The sequence below is a fragment of the Sarcophilus harrisii genome, chromosome X (assembly GCF_902635505.1).
Source record: "Sarcophilus harrisii chromosome X, mSarHar1.11, whole genome shotgun sequence".
Lineage (NCBI taxonomy): Eukaryota > Metazoa > Chordata > Mammalia > Dasyuromorphia > Dasyuridae > Sarcophilus > Sarcophilus harrisii.
In genome coordinates this window covers 238404-260820 of record NC_045432.1, presented here as the reverse complement: position 1 = coordinate 260820, position 22417 = coordinate 238404, and the positions used below count along the sequence as shown (strand labels likewise).

The window sequence follows — 22417 nt, the reverse complement described above, 5'->3', positions numbered from 1 at the left end:
AGCTACCCAGGAAGATGGAGCTGGATGAACCTGAACCATGCTCTCCAAGGATCTAAGTGAAAAGGTTTCTCCTTTCCCTCCACTTGCTTGGTTGTTACCTAGAAATGGGCTCTTGTTATGCTCTAGACAGTACCTGAATATATCCTTTGCAATTTTTCCACACAAAATTGTGGTTGGCCCACAGATGTGCATTTCCCACATGGCATTTGGGCACATCCAGAGAGTGCAAACAGCAAATCATTTGGCTATCTGGCTAGGTGCAGTTTAACGGCCCAGAAAGTTTGCTTTTTCAGTTTGACAGCTTAAGTGCTGTCTGCTAAATGTGACAAGTTCTTTTTCTTTCATTCATAATGCTGTACATTTCCATAGGCAGAGCTTTCATCTGAATCTGGAGTCACACATATTGACATCCATAAGGGTAAAATTGTTTCAGAGCCTGAGGATTAGAAAGGTTTTGAAAGACAGCATAAAAGGCTTGGGGGACCATAAATCACCCATATGAGGATGAGTTGAGGAGACTTTACTAAAGACATTCTAGACCTAATTCACCACTCAAATATACCTTCCAAAATTCAGATGGGACCAGTACCTGGAAAATGACTCAAAATCCTCCTTCAAAAGCAGAGAAGTTTTGTAGAAATGTTGCAACATTCATGAATCATCACACAGCAACTGAATCTCAACTTTTAAATTACACTAGAGCTCTCACCTACGTAGGAAATTCCTGGGTATCAGAATCACACATCTTATTTGTGAGTCATGCTGATTTTAAAAAATCCATTTTGAAGTTAAATACGAAGATGAAAAAGAGAACATTCCATGTATAAAGCCCAGCATAAGAAGAGGATTCAGTATAAAACCATACGTTCCATTTCACACTGTTTATTTTTTTTTTTTGAAAAGCCATATAATCAACACCACATATCATTTTTCAAAGCCATCCTGCTTTTCTTTGTTTCCTTCTAATTTTTCTTTTGTTCTTAGCTGTAGGTTTTTTTTCCTCTCTTCCTCCTCACTCTGCCCTAGAGAAGGCTACCATTAGACACAAATACATAATTATATATAGATACATAAAACCATACTATGCATATTTCTATTTGTTGGTTCTTTCTCTGGATGTGGCTACCATTTTTCTTCAAAGGTCTTTTGGGGTCGATTTGGAATTAGCTTTTTTAAAGTTTAGTTTAGTTATATATTTTACCATATTTAATGTATTGGACTAGCTGCCATCTAGGGGTGGGGTGGGGGAAGGAGAGGAAAATTTGGAACAGAAGTTTTTACAAGGGTCAATGTTAAAAATTACCCATGCATATGTTTTGTAAATAAAAGCTTTAATAAAAAAAATAAATAAATGCAGTACACACACACACAAAAGTTTCGTTTAGTTTGATAAAATTCACTTGGAAATCCATCTGATTCTGGTGTTTTTCTTAGGAAGTTCTTTATGGCCTGTTCAATTTCGTTTTTTTCCAAAATAGGTCCATTTAGATATTGTATTTCCTCTTCAGCTAATCTAGGCAGTTTATATTTTTGTAAATATTCTTCCATTTTGACTAAAGTGTTCAGGTTATTGACCTATAATTAGATCATGTAACTCCTTATAATTACTTGAAATCATCATCAGTGTTATATTTACCCTTTTCATTTTCAACACTAGTGATTTGGTTTTCTTCTCTCCTTTTAAAAAATCATATTAACCAATGGTTTATCTATTTTATTTTTTCATGAAACCAACTCCTAGGTTTATTTATTAATTCAAAGGTTTTCTTACACTCAATTTTATTAATCTCACCTTTAATTTTAAGACCTCCAATTTGTCATTTCATTGGTAACTTTGTTCTTTTGTAGCTTTTAAAATGCACATTGATATAAGCATTTAGAGATTTAGATTTTATTGATATAAGCATTTAGAGATTTAGATTTTTCCTGATTCCTGCTTTTGCTGCATCCCATAAGTTTTGCTATATTGTCTCATTTTAATCATTCTCCTTAATGAAATTATTGATCATTTCTATGATTTCTTCCTTTTCCTCATTCTCTGAGATTAGGTTGTTTAGTCTTCGATGAGTTTTTAATGTGTTGCCATGGTTCCTTACTGAATATAATATTTATTGCATTTGTGATCTGAGACAAATGTATTTACTGATTCCTTAGTTTTTAATGCCAATGATTAGTCTTCCTTATTCTGAAGGAAGTGGGTGGCACTGTGGATAGAGCACTGAGCTTGAAGTTAAAATCTGAGTTGAAACATGACCATATACACTAATTTGCTGTGTGATCCCTGGGCAAGTCACTTCATTTCTGTCTGCCTCCATTTCCTCATCAAAAAAATAGGGATAATGATACCATCTTCCTCCCAGGCTTGTTATGAAGATTAAATGAGATTACATTTATAAAGCATTTAGCATGGTGCCAGGTACATAGTGAGTACTCTTTAAAGGTTGTAACATCATGATTGTGATTATCATACTCAAAGGGCTAACTGCTCCTTTAGGAATGGAGGAGTGTCGAGGGAGGACTAGCAACTCCGGCGTGAGGGCTGCTGAGCCCTTTTCAAGGCTGTTTTCCACTGTGGTGTCCATCTGTCATCCGACTTTTAGTGGGAGCTCCAAGAAGCTGCACTCTGGTAAACCATGTGGAAAGATGGGCTAACCCATGTTGAGGGTAACTGATAGGCCTCAAATTCATGTGTGAGTTAGGAGGGCATCTACCCCAAGCATGTCAAAACATCCTCCGGTACAATGGGCAGCCAAAGACAATTTGTCCCAGTAACCATAAAGGTAGCTGAAATAGGCATTGGGGAGCCCTTAGAGCTTGATTGCGCATTGAGCAGGCCAAGAGCATTCACTGCATCCCAAGCTTTTGACAGTCATCTTGATTCTGTCCTGTTCCTGGACTTTGGAGACTTTGGAAGAGAGACGATGACTTCATGCAACTCTGTCTCACTTAAATCCAATTTAGGCAGGATTCAAAAGGCATCATCACACCGTGTTAGCAGTTCTACCTTTCTCAAAGCCCCATAGTGATGGGCAAGTGAAGAAGCAGTAGGTATAGAAACACTGGGAACTGTAATCCCAACTCTATACACAGTGTCTTCTTCTCACTGGCTGCAGCAGTGGGATTCAGCAGCCTCCTGAGTGCCTGAGTAGCTTTTTAAGGCTCAAACTGCTGTGAAGAAGGGGCTAGAAAAGGTGCGCTAAAACTGCCTGCTGCATATAACCATAACCTGATTATTGTGGCTGGTAAGAATCCCACCTTGTGTTCCAAACAAAAAGAAACTACAAAAATGTTTGCAAAGATGATTCTGCTCACCATTGGTACATGGAATGTACACACATAGACAACACAAAATCCAGTGGACCTGAAAGATCAACAGCTGCAAGAGAAATCAGGAGATATCACATTCAAATAGCAGCCCTGAATGAAATAAGCAAATGAAAGCCAGCTTCTCAAAGTTGGAGCTGGATCCGTATTTTTCTGGATTGGCCAGAGTGAAGGGAGTGCCATGAAGGTGGTGTGGTTTGGAAATCAAAACTAATTTAGTAAACAAGTTCATAGGTTTTCCAAAAGGAGCGAATGATGGACTCATGACAATGAAATTGCCACTTGTAGGGAAGTGTAATACCACCATCATCAGTGGCTATGCTCCCATCATGATGAGCCCTGATGAGGTAAAAAAAAAAAAATTTATGAAGACCTGGGGACCTTTATCACCAAGGTGCTGAAAGAAGACAAGCTTATAATTCTGTGTGATTTTAATGCTAGGATAGACCCAGACTACCAGACATGGCAGGGAGTCCTTGGGAGGAATGGAATCAGAAACAGCAATAGTAATGATCACTTACTGCTAACATGACCATCACCAATACTATCTTCCATTTACCTCACAGGAAACACTGGCATTTAATAGACTATGTCAGGGGTCCTCAAACTACCGCCCGAGGGCCAGATGCGGCAGCTGAGGATGTTTATCCCCCTCACTCAGGGCTATGAAGTTTCTTTATTTAAAGGCCCACAAAACAAAATTTTTGTTTTTACTATAGTCCAGGCCCCCAACAGTTTGAGGGACAATCAACTGGCCCCCTATTTAAAAAGTTTGAGGACTCCTGGACTATGTGATTATTTTTTTTTTTTTATTTAAGGTTTTTTAAAAATTTTCAAAACATATGCAAGGATAATCTTTCAACATTGATCCTTGTAAAACCTTGTGTCCCAATTTTCACCCTTCCCCCACTCCCTCCCCTAGATGGCAAGGAATCCAATATATGTTAAACATGGTAAAATATATATGTTAAATCCAATATAAGAATAAGTATTTATAAAATTATTTTGCTGTAAAATAATTTCTTGGGAGTTTGAGTGGTATGGCACTGGATAAGTAGCTTAATTTAGGTAGTGTGAAGGTTTTCTGGAGGCAGCCTTAGTTTCAGTTACAATCAATAATTATTCCAAAATCACAGCCAGCTGATAAAAGATCTGAACTTTTATTGTGTCCTTCAATATACCCGGTTAGCTCAGGCGTATCTCTCTGCCTGGTTCCAAGAGATCTTGCAGCTTTGTCCTTGGCTTCTGCCTCTGCTTTCTTCAGCCTCCAGCCAGCACCAAGTTGGAAGATGCAATGAATCTCTTGCCTTGAAGATAGGGCTTGTAGGCTTTCTTCCAGAGTGTCTTGTGGCCCTGAGAGCTTCTTGCTTATAGGCTGTGCACTGAGTACACACCCATCATTATATCACTGGGAAACCATTATTTGTTGTAGGATTAAATCAGTGCCAAACTAGATTTAACCATTGTTTCTATCAGTTCCACTTAGTACCTTGTTTCAAGTTCTGGTCCAAAATATCTCCTTCTAAGATCAAATCAATCATATTGAACCATGCCCAATTAGATAATTATTGTCTCTATCAACTCCCAATATCTTAACACTTTGTAAAGATTCCAACATCTCCCCTTTTCTTTTGATTTAAGCGATCATAACCTCCTTGACTTCTTAAGGAGGTGAGAACTCCAAAAAGGTGATCATGCCTTCCCTGACATCTCAGGAAGGGAGCTGAAAATACCAAAGGATATAGAAAATCAAATCAGATTAGGGGGTTTCTAAAGGGGCTCACTTGAAACAAGGTGTACATACATCCACCACTATAACACAGTCTAGTAGCAATGTTAACAAATAACATGAATTAACATGAGAATTTACACATTTACACATTGTCCATTAGTTCATGTGCCAGGAATCCAATGATTCCTGTAAGCTTTGAAATAAACAATTTTTCATAACATGAATCAACATACAGAATTATACATCTCCATAAGTCCTAAAAATAGTCCCAAAGAAATCCATTGTCCATTAGTTAACGTGCCAAGAATCCAATATCAGCCATGCTCTTTCAGTATCAGATGTTTTTTGAATCTTCTTTGTTTTGAAGAACTTGAAACAGTCTCTTCTTGTGTTATAAATCCAATGATTCCTGAAGATTTTAAAGTTCTTTTAACAGTCTCATTGTCAGCCATGCTCCTTCAGTGTCAAATGTTTCTTGAATCTTCTCCTTTGTTTTGAGGTCTTTCTCTTTATCATCTGGTAATTATATTGGAGCTGTTTGCACCTTTCTCTTTATCATCTGGTAATTATATTGGAGCTGTTTGCACTGGACACTGCTCCATTGGGTTAAAAAAATCTGTATTCTCTCCAACTGGAATTTCTAAAGACTCTCTGGGTGTAACCTCAGCTGCTATCATGCCCCACCTGTCCTTTGATTGATACTTAGGAGCTGGGCCTTGCCTTTCACTTCTCTGAGTCAATCTACATTCAGAGGCCCAGTGAAAGCCTCGATTGCATTTTGGACATGGGGTTTTGGGTTTTCTCTCACAGAGAAACCCTGTGAGAAACCCTAAACATCGATGAATTTCTCCAGAAGTTCCTTGCCAAGAGGGACCCTGTTTTCCCATGTTCATCATAGTTTGGGTATAATAAACATTTGTGCCCGCTGTGGCACAGCGTCTTATGATCTCCTCTAAAGGAGCATCTTTGTCTAGTCCCCATAGAATTCTTTTGCAAACCTCATTGGCATTTTCCTTAGCCAGATGTCTCGTCATTATTTCTGTAGCAGCATTATCTCCAATGGTTCTGATTACAGCTGTTTGCAAACGTCCCACAAAATCTGCAAAAGGTTCATTGGGACCTTGCTCTATTTTTGTGAAAGCTTCCCCTCAATCTTTTTGTCCCGGTAGGGAACACCAAGCTTTTATTGCAGCCTTAGAAATCTGCTCATACACTGTTATGGGATAATAAATCTGTTCTGAATTCTTTGCATACTGACCTTCACCAGCTAGTTGGTCAAAAGTGATTTTTCCAATAGCTCCTGTTTGCCTTGCGTTGGTATTGAATCCTGCATAATTCATGAAACTCCGAAAGCCACAACAACTTTTGTTCCGGTTCTAAGCATGTTTTCGCTATGGATTTCCAATCATTTGGGGTTAAGATTTCATAAGACAAATTATCTAGCAACAGCTTAACATAAGGGGATGTAGCCCCATAAAGAGTGCAACCCTTTTTCAAATCTTTAAGTTTTTCCAAATTAAAAGGAGTGTATCTTCTCCCTTTTTGACCTGAAGAGTCAAGCTCTTTGATCACAGGATATGCATTTATAAAATCAGATATATCTTGTCCTTCATTTTTTGCCTTAATTAATGCTTCTTCTAATCTTGTCATATTCTGCTTCCCAGGAGAAGCTGACTGTGTTTCTGCCTCTCTCTCTTCCTCTTCTTCCTGAGATGAGGAATGATCCAATTCCTCCTGCTGTGGAGTATCACACTCAGAATTGTACTTAACTCCATTATCTGAATTTTTCTTCTTATCACCTAGTTTAGTTGGCACTTTCTTCTTTTTCATTTTAACACTTAAATAACTTCTTATAGCCAGTTGTATTAAATTATATGTATTAAATATGTCTTTAGAGATTGAGTTAGGGCCATTTTTATTACAGAATTGACAAAGATTCTCTCCTAATTCCCATTCATCCAGATCTAATTCTTTCTCCAGAGAGAAACAAGGACATATGTTCTTAACAGTTTGTAAAAGTTCAGTGATCTGCTCCATATTTATAATCAAACCTTCGCTTTCTATAACTTGGACAATGCTCTCTAAACATTTTCCTTGAACAGAAACAGAAGGCTGTTTTCTAAAAGTCTGTCCCATCTTAGCTGAAATTCTACTTTAATTTAATTCTTTTAACATAATTTCTTTGTTGTACTCTAATTTCTGGTTTGAGTAGACTTTTCCACTCGATCAGGGTCACGGGCTTTTCCACTGAAATCAGCTGAGGGTCCTGTCAGTCCCATGTTCAGGGCGCCAAAATGTGAAGCTTTTCTGGAGGCAGCCTTAGTTTCAGATACAATCAATAATTATTCCAAAATCGCAGCCAGCTGATAAAAGATCTGAACTTTTATTGTGTCCTTCAATATACCCGGTTAGCTCAGGCGTATCTCTCTGCCTGGTTCCAAGAGATCTTGCAGCTTTGTCCTTGGCTTCTGCCTCTTCTTTCTTCAGCCTCTGGCCAGCAAAGTACAAGATACAATGAATCTCTCTTGCCTTGAAGATAGGGCTTGTAGGCTTTCTTCCAGAGTGTCCTGTGGCCCTGAGAGCTTCTTGCTTATATGCTGTGCACTGAGTACACACCCATCATTATATCACTGGGAAACCATTATTTGTTGTAGGATTAAATCAGTGCTAAACTAGATTTAACCAGTGTTTTTATAAGTTCCACTTAGTACCTTGTTTCAAGTTCTGGCCCAAAATATCTCTTTCTAAGATCAAATCAACTCTGGGGCTTAAGAGTTTGTAAAGATTCCAACAAGGTAGTATTGTTGTTATTATATTCGCTCGGCCTACCCATGAGCACTTGATATTTTTCCAATTGATTAGATCTGACTTTTTGTGTGGAAATGTTTTGTAGTTGTGTTCATATAGTTCCTGACTTACTCTTGGGGTTGACTCCAAAATGTTTTTTATTATCAACAGTTATATTAAATGGGATTTCTCTTTGTATCTCTTGCTGCTAGATTTTGTTGACAATATATAAAAATGCTTATCATTTATGTGGATTTATTTTGTATCCTTCCACTTTGCTAAAGATGTTGATAATTTCTAGTAGTTTTTTAGTTGATTCTCTGGGTTCTCCAAGTATACCATCATAGCATCAGCAAAGAGTGATAATTTGATTTCCTCATTGCCTACTCTAATTCCTTTGATCTCTTTTTCTTCTTTTATTGCCAAAGCTAGCATTTCTAATACAATATTGAAGATTAATAGTGATAGTGGGCAACCTTGTTTTACTCCTGATCCTTTTGGGAATGGTTCTAGTTTGTCCCCATTACATATGATGCTTGCTGATAGTTTTAAATAGATGCTCTTGATCATTGTAAGGAAATCTTCAGTTATTCCAATATTCTGTAGTGTTTTTTTTTTAATAGGAATGGGTATTGATTTTATCAAATGTTTTTTCTGCATTTATTGAAATAATCTCATGATTTTTGTTTGTTTATTGATATTAGATTATGTGACTGTAAGGAAAAGAGACATGACAGTGACCAAGGTAATGTGTGGTACAGAGAGCTAGACTTATCCTCTCCAAGCTAAATATTCAACAAATGCAGTGGCCCCAAGGCAAAAAGAGTAGGAGAAGAATTAATGTCAACAGATTAGAGAACTTCTTTGAGAGGCAAGAATTTGTTGCTAACTTGGATGGTTAAGTTGAACCAACACATGGTTATCAACAGTGGAGCAGAAAAAGAGTGAGCAGTCTTCAGACATTTGGTGTATAGCACATCATTTACCCATCTGGGCTAGTACATGAGTGTCAAGACTGGTTTGATGAAAATGATGAGAAAATTCAGAAGCTTCTAAATGAAAACTGAAAACTCTACAAGGTTTAGTGTTGGAATCTTAGTGTCAACTCAACTTGAAACGAGGTGAAAACTCAAGGGTGATATCAGAATCCTGGTGTTAACTCAATGGAATTATTGGTTCACACCTTAGACTGAATCCTTACAAGGTGATAGGTTGCTAATACTGATAAACAATAATGCTTGTGTTCACACCTTTAGAGAGCTCTTATAAGCAAGAAGTATTTAAGTACTCATTGGAGTTCACACGTTTGGGAGATTTCAGGGTTTAGTATGAGATATCCGAATTCACACCTCCCTTGAAGTTCTTAGGGCCAGAGAGCACTCTGGAAGATAACCCATAATCTCATTCTCTCAGAGGAGGAGTTAACCTTTGGGAGATCATATATATATATATATATAGAGGAAGCTCTTAGAACTTCAAGAGAGTTATTTGGGAACATTCCCAGGGGTTGGAGAAGAGCACTCTGGGACAGACAAAGAGCACTCTGGGAGATTGAGAGCCAGAAGTCCTGTCTCGGAGGCAAGAGAGATTCATTCCATCTGGAGGCTGAAGAAAGCAGAGGCAAAGGACAAAGCTGCAAGAGCTCTTGCAGATTGTCACTTGCTTCTACCTCTGCTCTCTCTCCTTGGTTCTAAGAACTCTTACAGTTTAGGAGCAGGATAGTTCATCCATCTTGAAGAGGGTAGCATTTAACTTCATCAACAGTAAAGTGTAAGTAGAATTTAGAGAAATCCAGGATTCTTGGCTTAGGAAGAAGGCAGATGAAATTCAGATTATGCTGATAGTAAAAATCCAAAGCACATTGATTAATGATAAGGACATGATTCTCCGAGAGGTGGGATGAACACTTCCACAGTGTTTTCAACAGACTGTCATCAATCTATGCTGAAGTCACTGACCATTTACTTCAGGTTGAAGTCAATCATTCCCTGGTTGAAGTTCCAACTGAAAAAGAGGTTTTGAATGCCATTAAGTTCCTTCCATGTAACAAAACAGCTGGTGCTAATTCTCTTCCAGCTGAGATTTATAAGGTGGGAGGGTCCATTGCTCATGCAAAAGCTGACTCAAATCTTCTAGGTTATATGGCTAGAAGAAGTTATCCCCCAGGAGTTCAAGGATGCCACCACTGTCCATATCTATAAAGGTAAAGAAAGAGATTTTCCTATCACAATCACAGAGGGGTCTCTCTTTTAGTCTTTGCTGGCAAGCTCACAAGGCTGATCTTTCACCTGGAAGATAGTCATCTTCCTGAGAGGCAGTACGGCTTCAGAAAGAGTCAAGAAATGGTTTCACAGAAACACCAATGATTTATCTGGATTTATTTGGATATCCTTAAACTTTGTTGAAGTCATTATTTCAAATAATTTTTTATGTAACTCTCTAGGGTTCTCTAAATAAACAATCAGATAATCTGAAAATGGCAGTAATTCCTCTTTGCCTAGGTTTTTTCCTTCACATTATTTTCTTTTCATAATGATATTCATATTTTCATAAAGCATTTCTAATACTACATCAAATAATTGTACTAATAACGAACACCCTTTATTTATCACTGAGCTTATTGCAAAGGACTGATTTATTCCCATAACATATTCCAGTTCTTGGTTTTAGAAACATTTTATTTTTATGACTCTATCATATTAAGGAAAGATCTATAAATTCCTCTGCATTTGGGTGTTCTAAGAGGACTGCTATTGAGTTTTCTCAAAAGATTTTTCTGCATCTATTACTATAATCATGTGCTTTTTATTGTTCTTGTTTTTAACATTTATAGTATTCCTACAGTTGAATCAACCCTGGATTCTGAATAAAAGTCCAATCTGATCATAGTTTAACCTTTTTGTCACTATAACTTCTTTGTAATTTATTTCAAATTTGTATGTAGTCCCAATTAAAATTACTCATGTTTCTTTCTCTGCTTTATCTATTTCTGGTTTAGATGCCAAGATGATACCAAGTCCCAGAAGGAAGGCACTTTACTGTTAAGCCTCTGGCAAAAGATGGTGCTGTATAGAGAGTCCTTGATTATACACATTACCAAGTAGCAGTTGGTACCACTAATGCAGATGCCATGAAAACTACCCATGATGACTTTGATGTGGGGTTCAGCAAAAAGCCATAGAAATTGTAAATAATAATAATAATAAAAACCCAAAACCCCCAAACAAAATCTAAGATGGCTACAGATGTCACCAAGAAGTATGAGCTCGGTGCTATCTTTGTGCAAAGCAAAGTACCTACTTGGGCTAGATATTTAGAGAACATGAGCACGAGTCAGCTTCTGTAACTTGTTTGTACTGATATTCTGTCTTTGGAAGGAGATGGTAAGAACGGCTCATATATTGGCAATAACTGATCAATTCAGAAGGCTTGCATGAGCATATCAGCAACCAGATAACTTTTGCAGTCACTTAGTATTGTGAGATAAAATCCCCTTCTGCCAGGATCCATCCATTCAGACCAGTCAACCAATCAATCAATAAACAAACATTTAGTGAATGCATACTATGTACTAGGAACTATGTCTTGGGAATTCAAAGGAAGAAAAAAAAAACCAGTCCCTGTAAAGACTTTGGAGGAGACAAGATGTAAAGAAATAGGAGACACTGGTTACTTGGAAAGTATCCATAAAGGTGAAGGCGTAGCAGTCGAAACGACCAGAAGAATTCTGAAATAAATTAACAATGACATGATTCTCAAAGTCCTTGTCAAGGAAGGAAGGAAACAGTGCCTACTGTGTGCCAGGTACTTTGAGAGATGATTTTTACAGATGTGATCTCATTGGGTTTCACAACAACCCTGCTATGTGAGGTAGAGGCTATTATGATCCCTATTTTCCAGATGATTTTACTGAGTAAAATCCACAACAGATTTTTTACTAAGGCAAACCGAGGTGATGAGACTTGCATGGAGTCATTGAGCTAATGAGTGTCAGACCAATTTAAACTCCTAGCTTTTCAACTCCAGGTGCTGTGCTATCTGTGCCTTCCCTCTCTACTTATTATTCTGCATTTGGTTCCAATCTACTGACCACGAGTCAAGGAGGAACTTTTCTTGTTTGGCTGCATAGTTGGAACTTGGGCCTCTTCCAAAAGCCCGGGTTATTCTCAGCCTTGTTTCTTTCCTACACTCTTTTTAGCTGTGCTCTTGGGGGATCTTAGTGACTTCATGTGAATTGAGCCTTGGGATCTTCTTCCCCAGTGGGCCCCAGGCCTCCATATTTGTTCTTTTAGGTGAAGAAAATTAATCTGGAAATAGAATGGAGGGCAAGCCACAAAAATCCAGGAGTCTGAGGCCCAGCTGAGCTTTCTCACCATAGATGTATGCTCCCTGAGGGTAACTTTTGTGATGCAAATATAAATGATGATGTAGATGAGATAAAACTCATCTACCTCTCAATCCTAAAAGAGCATGAATTTAGTGGGATTTTTGTGATGTAGGGATTGGATTAATTCTAACCCCAACAACAGAACTAATTCTAACCCAATTCTGTGGTTCCTGAAATGTTGCTTGTGTGTTTTTTCTTGCCCTATTTTGAAGTAAATAAGCCTTTCTAAAAACCAATCAATGGCAAATGGTTAAATGGAACTGGAACCCTAGTGAGTAATAAGGAAACATTAGCAGAGGAGGGTTGAGTGATCATTCAACGGGGGTAGAGGAGACTTCTGGACTCCTGAGGGGTAGTCAGCTTGGCTAGGGAGAGAGAGTCCATAGCAAGCTTGCTACAGTATGTAGAACTAAACAGGAAAAGGGTTTGAACCTTTGTCTGAAGAGCTCCCCCCTTACACATGGCTGGCATATAATGAACTATTTAGAGGCTCTGAGCTATCATCATGAGAATATATTTTGATTTCAAATTTTTATTAATAATCCTAACAAACTTTTTAATAACAGAAAAGATTGAATTATGCTTAGCAGGATACTCCATTTACTCCCCTCCCCCCCACCCCCCAGGATTAAACTGCCATCATAGACATGGCAACTTGGTAAGGAGTAGGAATGGGCAGAAGTTCTGAAGATAGAATCAATATTGAATTTGCTGGAGATATTCAGATGCTTCTTGCCTACTAAACTGTGTGAAATTTCCTACTAGCCAGTAGGAAATGAGTCTGAATTGCTTAGCTCTGGATGTCTGAAGGAAAGTGCACAGCTCTTGAGATGGCTGTAAATTGAGGTGGATACTGAATCACCCTATCAATAAACACTTATTAAGTGGCTACTCTTTGTCAGGCACTCTGCTAAGCACTGGGGCAGTGTGCTGAATCAATGTAGCTAAATGACTATCACTGGATTGCAAGGTATGTAGAAATGATTTAAGATACAACAAGACTTTTAAGGAAAAGTACTGGTTTGGGCTGTGATTGTTTGAAAGAAGTATATATATATACAGGCTCTAGGAACACTTAGTACTGATTACTTGGTTCAGTCCAAAAGAATTTGTACCTAGACGATGGAACCAAATTGAGGACTTTTGACTCTATTCTTACAAATTTAAACACAAATCTAACTTTAAGTCTAAGATAAGGTACCTGTACATGTAACAAATTAGGTGAGATGGCATTCATTCTGTTGATCTATTAAGTTTTCTCTTGTAAAATTCCATTATCTACAAGTGGGTTAATGTATTTCATAGATTTCAAAAGATGAAAAGACTTTAGAAGTCATTTCTATGATAAGATAACTGAAACCCAGACAATTTAGCTGATTTATTAGGGTTCACATAGTTAGAAAACATTTGAGGTAGAATTCACACCCTAGTTTATCTGACTTGAAGTCCAGAGTTTTTCCTATAATAAAAATTGCCTTTCCATCTAAATTATTTGCAGTTCCTTTCACCCATCCCCATATGGCATAGTTTCAAGTTCCTTGGCCATCTTGATCACTTCCAACTAACCCTTAATATCCTTTGTAAGTGATGGCACCCAGAACTGGGCCCATTACTTCCGGTGTGGGCTCCTCAGGTCATAGTATAACCAAATGATCATTGTACTTGTTCTGGAACTATGTCTTTGTGAATATGGCACCCAAATTGTTCTCTCAGAACAAATGGATACCCCTCCCCCAAATGACTCTCACACTTTCAAACAGTCACCTATACTGCCCAATCATTCCCCAAATCATTCCTCTTTGCTGTCCTTAAACAACTCCTCAGTTTGAACCTTCATGGTGCTATAAACATGATGATGTTATTGATCTGTGTATCTGTGAGGTTATTGATAATGGCTTCTCAGCTGGTCACTAAGAACCTATTTGATTCTATGATGGAAGTCCTCAACTTGTTGCCTCAATTCCTTTCTCCAGGTCACTCAGGCCTGCTTCTTCATACGTCTCCCATATCATGAAGCAAAACTGAGGCTGACAAAACTAAAAACATCAAAGTTTAGTCATGTAAGATTTTTCTGGCACTGTACTGAGAATCGGGATTCACATTTGTCTTAGAGAATAAATTGTATTAAAATCGGCAAATTTACTATGGGGAACTTTTATAGCATGAGTACATTTCAGGGGATATGATTTCACAGAATCTTTGAATCTGAAGGTACCTTAGAGATCACCTAGCTGTGAGTTGTTGAAAGCCGCCAGTTTATCTGGTTTGACCCCAGCCCGCAGAACAGGTCATGATGCATAGCTTACACAAAGACTCGGGGTCGGTCCAACCCCCGGGTGTTTGCTGGGGTACAGTTGGAATTGAGCTTACTAGCTCCCTGCCCCTCCTTTTTTTTTTTTTTTAAGATTTTAGATTTATTCCCATTTAATTAATCCCCTTGTAATTATATTTTAACAATTTCAGCTGTTCAAATTTTAGAATTGTAATCCTGTCAACAGCATTAAATATTAAATATCCTTCCCAGCACCGTCATTGGCAAGTATGATAATCAGGCATTTTATGCTTTCATTTATAAAAGTATCCAATAGGAAAAGGCTAATATCAACATCCTATAATACATGACTAAAGATCTCCTTTTAGATAATTAAAACATTGATTTATAGCCTTTGCATTTAATTGATTAAACAACTACACATCTCTTTAACTATAATCACTCCACATTTCTCTATCTTGGATACAAGGATACAATGAGACTTTCAAATATTTTAGAGGAATCAAGGTGGTCTCTGTTCCTGTCATTCTCCTAATCTCTGAGTCTACTTTCTCCTCTCCTTCCTTCTTATCAGTCTATTTTGGTGGAGCATTCTTTATAACTAGCATTCCCTTCATCATCTCTAACTATTGAAATTATAGCTTCATTTAAAGCTTTTGTTGGGCCACAGTTCTCTTAAAGTCCTGACCCAGTTTCCCTAATTGTCCTATTCGGTTACTCTGCCTCAGGTTATAACCATTCCCTCTTAATGTTTGATAGGATAAAGGTCTTATATCTTAGACCTTAGGTTATACTTATTCCCTCTTTTTTTTTTTTTCCCTGCCCCTCCTTCTTCATGGGATGCCCTTCATCCCATCATTCCAGTGGCCTACTCCATTCTACGACCTTGTCCCCCCAGTAATGTTGCCATATCACCATGTGACATGTCATCTCTTGAACTAAAGATTCTATATAAGTTTCAGCTGTCAACTGGGGTACATATCTTACTGCCTATCCAAGCCATCCCCTTTGTGGTCCTCATTGGATGGTGGGTCAATGGGGGTCACAAACCCATTGATAACCATTTTCCTACTCTCCCTGTGAGTAGCAATAAAGCTTTGTTAACCACTATCCTCTGTGACATTGTTATTTTTCACCCAAACTATCGCCCTTTTCTTTTGGTTTATTCTATCCTACCCCTTCTCTGTAAAAAATATAAAAATCTCCTCGACAGAGGAAAATGAAAACATCCTTGGCAGTAACATTTCAAGTGACAGAGTGCTCAATAGCCATTTCATTTTGTAGAACTCCAATTATAGAAGATTAATTGAGAATGTGAACAACAAGATTTAGCATCAGGCAGTTTTCCAAGTTCCCACTAACTCAAAGACAACAACAAACAACCCACAAAGGAATTATGCACTTGAAATGGAAAATTATACAGGACAAGAAAGCAAAAATCCCAACAAGATAACAACCTTATAAATTAACAGTAGAGAATTTTTCATGTGCTCACTTCGTACTCCCTGTCCCCTTAACAGCCTCCAAGTCTCAGAGCAGGGGTTCTCAAGTTCTCGTGTTTGTGCTTTGTACTGGTTTTGAAATTTACTTGCCACCGTAGTCTGTTGCCACATCATGCTCATGTCCTTATCCTAGTGGTCTGTTGCTACAAGCTGTGTGTGTGTGTGTGTGTGTGTGTGTGTGTTAAATGGTGAATGGTGCTTTTCTTCTATCTTGGTCATCTCTTGGGTTAGAGACCCTCAAAGTTTTGGGGATTATGTTGGGTATGGACACTCTACTCTATCCTGGTCTCGTGAAATGAGATAGATATAGACTTACCCAGCTAGGAAACTAGGGAAATAAGGAAACTGGAACAGGGTTCAGCTTATGGCCTTTAAAAGAAAATAACAAATTGCAAATGCTTTATTTTCACAGATACACAGAAAACACAAAAAGTACAATGAAACAAAAGCTTTTTGGGTCACAAAATCTTTTATTTTCCTCAGAAAGTATGGAGTTAGGTGCAAAAGTCCAAAATGCTCTGATTTCTCAACTCCAAGATTTAGATGGGAAATAATTGGATTACTAATATTGTCCTGGATGCCACAAAAATACTCTATAAATAGACTCTAGGATCCTCAGACATAGTCCCTCATGAAAAAGAGGCTCTTAATCTATTTTCTAAGTGAACAACTCTTTGATGAATCGTTTCAGACTAAATCATTTGAAAGCTGAAAGGTAGGAGGAGATATATTGGGCCTGAAGGAAAGGAGATTGAAATGCAGTTTGAGAGTTCTGCCCCTTACAAAATGACCAGTAAAGTTTCCTCAATGTGGGAGAAAGTGGAGACAGCTTTGAGGTCTTGACCCAAGAGTAAACTCACCACTAAAGATAGGAGTCAGAAAATGAGTGATATAGAAAAATAAGAGATGAGAGGTAGAAAGTATCAAAGAAGACAATTCAGTAAAAAAAAAAAAAAAACAAAAAAAAACAACAAAAAACTAACACAAACCCTATAGCATAATCATCTAAATCAGGAAAGAGGATACTAAAATTAGAAGAGGCCGTGACTACCAACACGGTTTTCATACTTTTATAAGGAAATAGTACAAGACAAAGGGAATGAAATTATCATGTAATGAAACATAGAACTCTGTGATTTTTAACAGACAATGAAACATAGTATGATATTTCAAAATAGTTTGAGAAAAATTTATAATATTGAGAGAAGAACAAATGGCAGAATTTATGGCCTTCCCAGCAGAAAAATCAGCAGAATTAAAAAAAAATTAATCCATGGTGGTGAATCCTTCTAAAGTGAGACCAACAAACAGGAAATCAAAATATACTACAAAGAAAACCAGTTTGGGAAAAGATTTTAATAAGAACTCCCAGGGAGACAGGGAGGTCAAGTAGACAGAACAGAGCATTCCAGGCATGAGCATAGCCAGGGAGAATATCCACAGCTGAGAAATGGAGGCTCTTGTTCATGGGACAGCCAGGAGGCCAGGGTCACTAGATACAATAGTATATTTTGGGGAGTCAGGTGTTAGAAGAGTGGAAGTGTGTGTGTGTGTGTGTGTGTGTGTGTATAGGATAGGTTTTAAAGGGCTTTGAACGCCAAGCAAAGCATTTTATATTTCTTCCTGGAGGTAAGAGGGAACCAAGAGAAAGTATTAAGCAGAGGTGTGGAGGGTGACGTGATGAGATCTGCATTTTAGCAAAGTCACTTTGGTGTCTGAATGGAGGACGAATTGGACTAAAGAGAGACATGTGGCAGGCAGACCCCGCCCCTAGCACGCTATTACCATAGTCTGGACATGAGGCGATGAGGGGCTGTCCCAGGGTGGGGGCAGCGTCAGGGGAAGAGGAGGGGATGTATCCAAGAGATGCTGCAGAGGTGGGATGGACAGGCCTTGGCAACAGCCTGGATCTGGGGGGCGAGAGGTAATGGGAGGATCCAGCACAACTTCTAGCTTGTGAGCCTGAGGGGCAGGAGAAGGGTGTTGCCCTCAGTCATCGGGAAGTTGGTCTGGGGAGGCTCGAGGGGAAAGACTTCCATGCTGGAGCTCCATTTCCGATGGCTGCCGGCCATCCAGGTGAAGCCGTGGGAAAGTCAGTCAGAGCCGAGGGAGTGGAGGTCGGCAGAGTTAGGGGGAGCATGGGTAGGGCTGAGAATCATCAGCATCCAGAGAAGAAGGGAATTTCTGGGGGTTGATGAGCCCTCCTAGTGAAGGAGTGGAGAGGGAGAACGCAGAGAGCCCAGGGCAGAGCCCTGAGGGACACCTACAGTTGGGGGAGTGATCTGGAGGAGGGTCCAGTAAAGGAGACCGAGAAGGAGCAGCCCGAGAGGGAGGAGCAGACCCAGAGCAGAAGGCTCCCAGAAACCTAGAGAGAAGAGGGGATCCAGGAGGAGAGAGAGTGTTGGAGGCTGCAGAGGGATCAAGGAGAAGCTTTGATGCAAGGATCAATTGAAGGTTATCTTCTGAGAACAGGGAGGATGTAGGCGTGCTTGGAGCCAGTGGGGAAGGAGTCCATGGACAGGAAGAGAGGTGGAATCACCTATGCAGGGAAAGCATTGGGTCTTGGTAAGGAGTAAGACCGTTTCATCACATGAAGCAATTGAGCCACTGCAACTCTGACTTCCTGAGCCGTGAGGAGGTACCTTGGGACCAGTCTGAGAAAAATGATTACTGGAAGGGACTTTAGTTTACCAACATAACAGGAATACTGCCATATCCTGCCAAGCCCCAAAAGATTCAAATATGGGTCTATAATGTGACTAACAGTATGTCTATGTTTGATTACATAAATATATGTATTGTTCAGTCATTTTCAGTTATGTCTTCCTCTTTGTGATCCCATTTGGGGTTTGCCATTTTCTTCTCCAACTTATTTTACAGATGGGGAAACTGAGGTAAATGGGGTGAAGTGACTTACCCAGGGTCACACAGGAAGTTTCTGAGGCTCAATTTGAATTCAGGAAGATGAATCTTCCTGACTCCAGGGCTGGCCCTGTACTTACTGCAGCACCCCGTAGCTGCCTGATACATGTGCATATGATATATATGTGTATGTGAATGTGCCTCTGTATCTGTACACCTGGGTCTGAGGATGAGTTTTAGCTGTGTCCTGCGGGGCTCATCAGCAGACTGGCTGTGGAGTGATGAGGTGGAGAGAGGCAAGGTTTGCACTAGTGGAGGGAGTGGACAAAGGTGTGGATCCTTGAAGTGTTGATACCAGAAAAAGTGAGTTATTCAAAGGCTAATTCTTTATCAGGATGAGAGAATGGCCTTCTGTTTGCCACGTACCCCAACTACAATAAATGTGCTTTACCTTGGGGGTCCCCCTTACCCCTGTAAGTGTCAGTATCATTCTAAGTGAGGCCCCCTTATTTCATGTTCTCACAAATGCTTCTGCCTCAGTTCAGTGTTTTGCCTCTTTTTTTCAAATTAACAAGCATTCATTTTCACCTGACCCCCCACCTCACTGAAAACTATGGAACACTTCACATATCTGAGTGTCATCCTTGCACTGGGGTTACGCTAATCTGCTCCTGTGTACTTAATTTTAGTTTGAGAGCTCCTCAGTGCTTTACTAATGGCCCAGAGAAAGAACCACGCCAGGATGTTTTAAATAGGACTCTCTCTCTCTCTCTCTCTCTCTCTCTCTCTCTCTCTGTGTGTTTTGAAATTTGACAGAGAAAAATGCCAGTCAGGATGCTGACCAATCCAATGACCAACCAGGTTTCCAGAGAACCAATGATGAAACAAGCTGTCTACTTCTTGCCTCCAAGGTGATAGAGTCAAGGCACAGAATCACACATTTGGACATGGCTAAAATGAGAATTGGTTTGGCTGGACTCTGAATATTTCATACCAAGAGCTTTCTTTTTCTTTCTTCGAGAGTGGAGTTGTTTGAGTGGAAAGAAAATTGATTTAAGGTCAGTGAAAAAAATTTAAAAAAAAGAAAGAAAAAGTGACTAAGAAGAAGGAATGAATAGTGCCTGGAAGATCAATATGCAACCCCAAGTAAAAGATTATTGGCCATTTGCTTTTACATACAGCTAAGATTCTAGGGAAAACAAGTGTCAGAAATTGGACTCTAACCCTAAACCTAAATTCAACTCTAACCATACGCCTAAATCCTAGTTTCTGCATGACAAAAACCTTTTTTCGTACAATTCTTGCCTTTTAGATTCAAAATGAACAAGGGCTTTTTTTCACTCTCTGCTCCTCTTTCTCTCCCTCTCCTTTCTCTCTTTCTCTCCACACTGGTGTTTACTCTGTATTCTCTTCTTTTTCTGCAGAAAGAAGATAAACTAAACTGACTTGCTTTTCTTTTTTCTTAAACAGCTCTTTCAAATCCTATTGGTTTATACCTATTTACATGAAATTTCAGCCTCATTAGTCTGTGGGCTTTGCCAAGTACAAACAATTTCAGAAAGCAATTATGTTCGGTTGGTATGATTGTTCTTTCATTGTTTAAAATGGCACCTTTGAACAACTCCTGCAATGTGTATGAAATACCTCCAGAGTTAAGTATCAGCAAATAGAATTGAGTCATCTTGGGAAAACTCATTCTCATTGATGTAAATTGCCATGTTATCATTTATTATACCTATGTGTGTGTGTATGTGTATGAAACTTCAGTTACAAGTGGAAGTCCTAACAATCCCTCAAAGTCTCTCAAGATGTAAAGTGATCATAATTCGTAGTGTTGCTCACTCTTCAGTTGGATGTTTTGGGACAAGAGGATTAACCTGAGATGGTATAATCATCAATATCTCTAAACTAGGACTGAACTCTATCAGTCTCTACAAAAAGTTCAGAGTGCCTTTGTGGCAAATGAGTTAGGAAACAGACATATGAGGAAAGAGAAAAACAATGATGAGTCAAAGCAAGCCCTTTGATGTATTTCAGGTCTTCTTCCCACAGAATGCAATTGTTATCCTCCCCGCCCCTCAAATCATAATCTTGGAAACTGGATCTCTTCCCTGACTGGCAGAGGGATCCAAGGTAAAAGGAATTTTCCAATCTTTATTCCCACTCCCTGGTTTAAAAGGACCTGAAACTGGTTCCATTTCTGCCATCGATAGATACAGACTGGATGAATGTTAATAGTCATCACCAAAGAAAGTAAACCACATTTCTGTGAAACATTATTACCTAGGTTGGAGCAGGGTGGTGCCAAAGGATAGAGAGAGTTAATGCCCGTGTGACTAAAGGCCAATTTTTTCATCATAGCTAACATTTAGATAGTACCAGCCACGTGCCGGGCATTGCACTAAATGGATTACAATTATCTCATTTGATCCTCACAACAAGCTTGAGAGGTAGGAGTGATTATTCTCCTCATTTTACAGGCCAGGAAATCGAGGCAAACAAATGAAGTGACTTGTCCAGAATAACATAACTGATGAGTGTCTGAGGTCAAATTTGAATTTAGGTCTTTCTGACACCATACCCGGTTCTCTATCCATTGCACCACTGGGCTGGAACATAGCAAGGTCAGTGTTGGAAAGGTTAAATTTAAGACGTCTGTGGAACATCCAGTTCAAAATATTTAAGAGGTAATTGCTGTTGTAAAACTAGAGTTCATGGGAAAAAGTTAGGGCTAGATGGATATGTCTCAGAATCACCAGCATAGATATGTTCATTGGACCCATGGGGGAATGGCACAGAGGGAGAAGACCTGGGACAGGACTGTAGAGGTCATCCACAATTATTGTGTTTGCCCTGGATGAAGATCCAGCAAAGGAGACTGAGAGGGAATGATCAGACGGGTAGAAGAACCAGGAAAGTATCTTAGGAGAAGAGCATCAAGTAGTGTCAGAGGTTGCCGAGAGGTCGAGAAGGATTGAGAAAAGGTCATTGTATTTGACAACTAGATCACTGGTAACTTTGGAGAGTAGCTTCAGTTGAAGAATGAGGTCAGAAGATTGCAGAGAAGTAAGAAGACAATGATAGGAAAAGGAAGTCAAGTCACCAGTTGGAGATGATCTTCTCAAGGAGTCTAGCCACACAAGGATGGCCAGATATGTGACAATACCTGCCAGGAAAGGACCAAATGAGGGGTTTTTGAGAATGAAGAAGATGTAAGCATAATTGCAGGGAAGTAACCAGGAGATGGGGAGAGATTACTTAAAGAGTGGCAATGATAGGAGGTGAGGAATAAAGCCATTTCAGCAGGTGAGATGGGTATGAAGAAGAGAAGAGTAAAAGAGGTAGAGAGAAAGGTAGATAGTTCATGTGAGAAGGGAGAGAAGGAGTTCAGTAAAAAAAAATGAAGGCTGATAGGGTGAGAGAGGGGGAGCCATAGGAAGTTTGAGGGAGGTTCAAAAAAGGGTTCCTGCAGAAGGTGAAACTTTAGCTGGAACTCAAAGGAGACAGAGCTGAAGAGCAAGGACATTCCAGGAATGAACAGCCAATGAAAA

General features: G+C 39.2%; 1 non-coding gene across 1 annotated transcript; it reads right to left on the bottom strand.

Moving 5' to 3' along the window:
* Nucleotides 1-19473: 19473 nt before the first annotated feature.
* LOC111721653 lies at nucleotides 19474-19576 on the bottom strand. The gene has a single exon (XR_002770745.1). It is a non-coding gene; the product is annotated as a U6 spliceosomal RNA (small nuclear RNA).
* Nucleotides 19577-22417: the final 2841 nt, after the last annotated feature.